This window comes from Camarhynchus parvulus, unplaced genomic scaffold (genome assembly GCF_901933205.1).
Source record: "Camarhynchus parvulus unplaced genomic scaffold, STF_HiC, whole genome shotgun sequence".
Lineage (NCBI taxonomy): Eukaryota > Metazoa > Chordata > Aves > Passeriformes > Thraupidae > Camarhynchus > Camarhynchus parvulus.
In genome coordinates this window covers 41792-46650 of record NW_022148113.1, presented here as the reverse complement: position 1 = coordinate 46650, position 4859 = coordinate 41792, and the positions used below count along the sequence as shown (strand labels likewise).

At 55.1% G+C, this 4859-nt stretch overlaps 1 long non-coding RNA gene across 2 annotated transcripts; it reads right to left on the bottom strand.

Annotated features, from left to right (window-relative positions):
- Window positions 1-290: 290 nt before the first annotated feature.
- On the bottom strand, window positions 291-4639 carry LOC115916060. 2 transcript variants are annotated; one of them, XR_004061565.1, is made up of 4 exons: window positions 4589-4639; window positions 611-705; window positions 422-515; window positions 291-327 (listed from the first exon to the last, which is right to left on the bottom strand). It is a non-coding gene; the product is annotated as an uncharacterized LOC115916060 (long non-coding RNA). The 2 variants fall into 2 exon arrangements; XR_004061564.1 differs by lacking the exon at window positions 4589-4639 and having other exon boundaries at window positions 611-767.
- Between the last annotated feature and the right edge of the window lie 220 nt (window positions 4640-4859).

Below are 4859 nucleotides of genomic sequence, written 5' to 3'. Positions count from 1 at the left end.
CCAGACACATACTATAGCCATTATCCCTCCAAAGAACACTAACCAGCCCTGGTTCTTTATGGCAGATTGCAGGAGTCCCTTGGCACTCTCAAAGCACCCGAGTTGCCTCTGGTGCCAGCTTGGGTCTGGGAACCATCCTGAAAATCACCGAATTTCAGGAGCCAGCCAGCCACTCCCAGCCACAGCACCCCAGACAAAAACTATAGCCCTTTTCACTCCAAAGAAAACTCACGAGCCCTGGTTCTTTATGGCAGATTGCAGGAGTCCCTTGGCACTCTCAAACCAGCCCGAGTGGCCACTGGTGCCAGCTTGGGTCTGGGAACCATCCTGAAAATCACCGAATTTCAGGAGCCAGCCGGCCACTCCAGGCCACAGGACCCAGACACCAACATCGGCCCTTTTCCCTCCAAAGAATACTCACCATCCATGGTACATTATGACAGATTGCAGGAGTCCCTTGGCACTCTGAAAGCACCCGAGTTGCCACTGGTGCCAGCTTGGGTCTGGGAACCATCCTGAAAATCACCGAATTTCAGGAGCCAGCCGGCCACTCCTGGCCACAGGACACACACACAAACATTGGCCCTTTTCCCTGGCAAAGAAAACTCACCATCCCTGCTCCTTTATGGCAGATTGCAGGAGTCCCTTAGCACTGTAAAACTAGCCCCAGTTTCCACTGGTGCCAGCTTGGGTCTGGGAACCATCCTGAAAATCACCGAATTTCAGGAGCCAGACGGCCACTCCCAGCCACAGGACCCCAGAAAACACTAAGGCCCTTTTCCCTCCAAAGAAAACTCACCATCCCTGGTTCTTTATGGCAGATTGCAGGAGTCCCTTGGCACTCTCAAACCAGCCCCAGTTGCCACTGGTGCCAGCTTGGGTCTGGGAACCATCCTGAAAATCACCGAATTTCAGGAGCCAGACGGCCACTCCCAGCCACAGGACCCCAGAAAACACTAAGGCCCTTTTCCCTCCAAAGAAAACTCACCAGCCCTGGTTCTTTATGGCAGATTGCAGGAGTCCCTTGGCACTGTCAAAGATGCCCCAGTTTCCACTGGTGCCAGCTTGGGTCTGGGAACCATCCTGAAAATCACCGAATTTCAGGAGCCAGCCGGCCACTCCCAGCCACAGGACCCAGACACCAACATCGGCCCTTTACTTGGCAAAGAAAACTCACCAGCCCTGGTTCTTTATGGCAGATTGCAGGAGTCCCTTGGCACTGTCAAACCAGCCCCAGTTTCCACTGGTGCCAGCTTGGGTCTGGGAACCATCCTGAAAATCACCGAATTTCAGGAGCCAGACGGCCACTCCCGCCCACAGGACCCAGACACCAACATTGGCCCTTTTCCCTGGCAAAGAAAACTCACCAGCCCTGGTTCTTTATGGCAGATTGCAGGAGTCCCTTGGCACTCTCAAACCAGCCCCAGTTGCCAATGGTGCCAGCTTGGGTCTGCGAACCATCCTGAAAATCACCGAATTTCAGGAGCCAGACGGCCACTCCCGGCCACAGCACCCCAGACACAAACTATATCCCTTATCCCTCCAAAGAAAACTCACCAGCCCTGGTTCTTTATGGCAGATTGCAGGAGTCCCTTGGCACTCTCAAACCAGCCCCAGTTGCCACTGGTGCCAGCTTGGGTCTGGGAACCATCCTGAAAATCACCGAATTTCAGGAGCCAGCCGCCACTCCCAGCCACAGCACCCCAGACACAAACTATATCCCTTATCCCTCCAAAGAAAACTCACCAGCCCTGGTTCTTTATGGCAGATTGCAGGAGTCCCTTGGCACTCTCAAACCAGCCCCAGTTGCCACTGGTGCCAGCTTGGGTCTGGGAACCATCCTGAAAATCACCGAATTTCAGGAGCCAGCCGCCACTCCCGCCACAGGACCCCAGACAAAAACATAAGGCCCTTTTCCCTCCAAAGAAAACTCACCAGCCCTGGTTCTTTATGGCAGATTGCAGGAGTCCCTTGGCACTCTCAAACCAGCCCCAGTTGCCACTGGTGCCAGCTTGGGTCTGGGAACCATCCTGAAAATCACCGAATTTCAGGAGCCAGCCGGCCACTCCCGGCCACAGGACCCCAAAAACACTAAGGCCCTTTTCCCTGGCAAAGAAAACTCACCAGCCCTGGTTCTTTATGGCAGATTGCAGGAGTCCCTTGGCACTCTCAAACCAGCCCCAGTTGCCACTGGTGCCAGCTTGGGTCTGGGAACCATCCTGAAAATCACCGAATTTCAGGAGCCAGCCGCCACTCCCGGCCACAGGACCCAGACACCTACATCGGCCCTTTACTTGGCAAAGAAAACTCACCAGCCCTGGTTCTTTATGGCAGATTGCAGGAGTCCCTTGGCACTCTCAAAGCACCCGAGTTGCCACTGGTGCCAGCTTGGGTCTGGGAACCATCCTGAAAATCACCGAATTTCAGGAGCCAGCCCGCCACTCCCGGCCACAGCACCCCAGACACAAACATCGGCCCTTTTCCCTCAAAAGAAAACTCACCAGCGCTGGTTCTTTATGGCAGATTGCAGGAGTCCCTTGGCACTCTCAAACCAGCCCGCGTTTCCACTGGTGCCAGCCTGGGTCTGCGAACCATCCGGAAAATTACCGAATTTCAGGAGCCAGCCGCCACTCCCGGCCACAGGACCCAGACACAAACATTGGCCCTTTTCCATGGCAAAGAAAACTCACCAGCCCTGGTTCTTTATGGCAGATTGCAGGAGTCCCTTGGCACTCTCAAAGCACCCGAGTTGCCACTGGTGCCAGCTTGGGTCTGGGAACCATCCTGAAAATCACCGAATTTCAGGAGCCAGCCAGCCACTCCCAGCCACAGCACCCCAGACACAAACTATAGCCCTTTTCCCTCCAAAGAAAACTCACCAGCCCTGGTCCTTTATGGCAGATTGCAGGAGTCCCTTGGCACTCTCAAACCAGCCCCAGTTGCCACTGGTGCCAGCTTGGGTCTGGGAACCATCCTGAAAATCACCGAATTTCAGGAGCCAGCCAGCCACTCCCAGCCACAGCACCCCAGACACAAACTATAGCCCTTTTCCCTCCAAAGAAAACTCACCAGCCCTGGTTCTTTATGGCAGATTGCAGGAGTCCCTTGGCACTCTCAAAGATGCCCGAGTTGCCACTGGTGCCAGCTTGGGTCTGGGAACCATCCTGAAAATCACCGAATTTCAGGAGCCAGACGGCCACTCCCGGCCACAGGACCCCAGACACAAACTATAGGTCTTTTCCCTCCAAAGAAAACTCACCAGCCCTGGTTCTTTATGGCAGATTGCAGGAGTCCTTTGGCACTCTGAAAGCACCCGAGTTGCCACTGGTGCCAGCTTGGGTCTGGGAACCATCCTGAAAATCACCGAATTTCAGGAGCCAGCCGGCCACTCCCGCCCACAGGACCCAGACACCAACATCGGCCCTTTTCCCTCCAAAGAAAACTCACCAGCCCTGGTTCTTTATGGCAGATTGCAGGAGTCCCTTGGCACTCTCAAACCAGCCCCAGTTGCCACTGGTGCCAGCTTGGGTCTGGGGAACCATCCTGAAAATCACCGAATTTCAGGAGCCAGCCAGCCACTCCCGCCACAGGACCCCAGACACAAACTATAGCCCTTTTCCCTCCAAAGAAAACTCACCAGCCCTGGTTCTTTATGGCAGATTGCAGGAGTCCCTTGGCACTCTCAAACCAGCCCGAGTTGCCACTGGTGCCAGCTTGGGTCTGGGAACCATCCTGAAAATCACCGAATTTCAGGAGCCAGCCGGCCACTCCCAGCCACAGGACCCCAGACACCAACATAGGCCCTTTTTCCTCCAAAGAAAACTCACCAGCCCTGGTTCTTTATGGCAGATTGCAGGAGTCCCTTGGCACTCTCAAACCAGCCCCAGTTGCCACTGGTGCCAGCTTGGGTCTGGGAACCATCCTGAAAATCACCGAATTTCAGGAGCCAGCCGGCCACTCCCGGCCACAGGACCCCAGACACAAACATATAGCCCTTTTCCCTGGCAAAGAAAACTCACCAGCCCTGGTTCTTTATGGCAGATTGCAGGAGTCCCTTGGCACTCTCAAACCAGCCCCAGTTGCCACTGGTGCCAGCTTGGGTCTGGGAACCATCCTGAAAATCACCGAATTTCAGGAGCCAGCCGGCCACTCCCAGCCACAGGACCCCAGACACAAACTATAGCCCTTTTCCCTCCAAAGAAAACTCACCAGCCCTGGTTCTTTATGGCAGATTGCAGGAGTCCCTTGGCACTCTCAAACCAGCCCCAGTTGCCACTGGTGCCAGCTTGGGTCTGGGAACCATCCTGAAAATCACCGAATTTCAGGAGCCAGCCGGCCACTCCCAGCCACAGGACCCAGACACAAACTATAGCCCTTTTCCCCTCCAAAGAAAACTCACCAGCCCTGGTTCTTTATGGCAGATTGCAGGAGTCCCTTGGCACTCTCAAAGCACCCGAGTTGCCACTGGTGCCAGCTTGGGTCTGGGAACCATCCTGAAAATCACCGAATTTCAGGAGCCAGCCAGCCACTCCCAGCCACAGGACCCCAGACACAAACTATAGCCCTTTTCCCTCCAAAGAAAACTCACCAGCCCTGGTTCTTTATGGCAGATTGCAGGAGTCCCTTGGCACTCTCAAACCAGCCCCAGTTGCCACTGGTGCCAGCTTGGGTCTGGGAACCATCCTGAAAATCACCGAATTTCAGGAGCCAGCCGGCCACGGCCACTCCCTGGCCACAGGACCCAGACACCAACATCCCCTTTTCCCTCCAAAGAAAACTCACCATCCCTGGTTCTTTATGGCAGATTGCAGGAGTCCCTTGGCACTCTCAAAGATGCCCGAGTTGCCACTGGTGCCAGC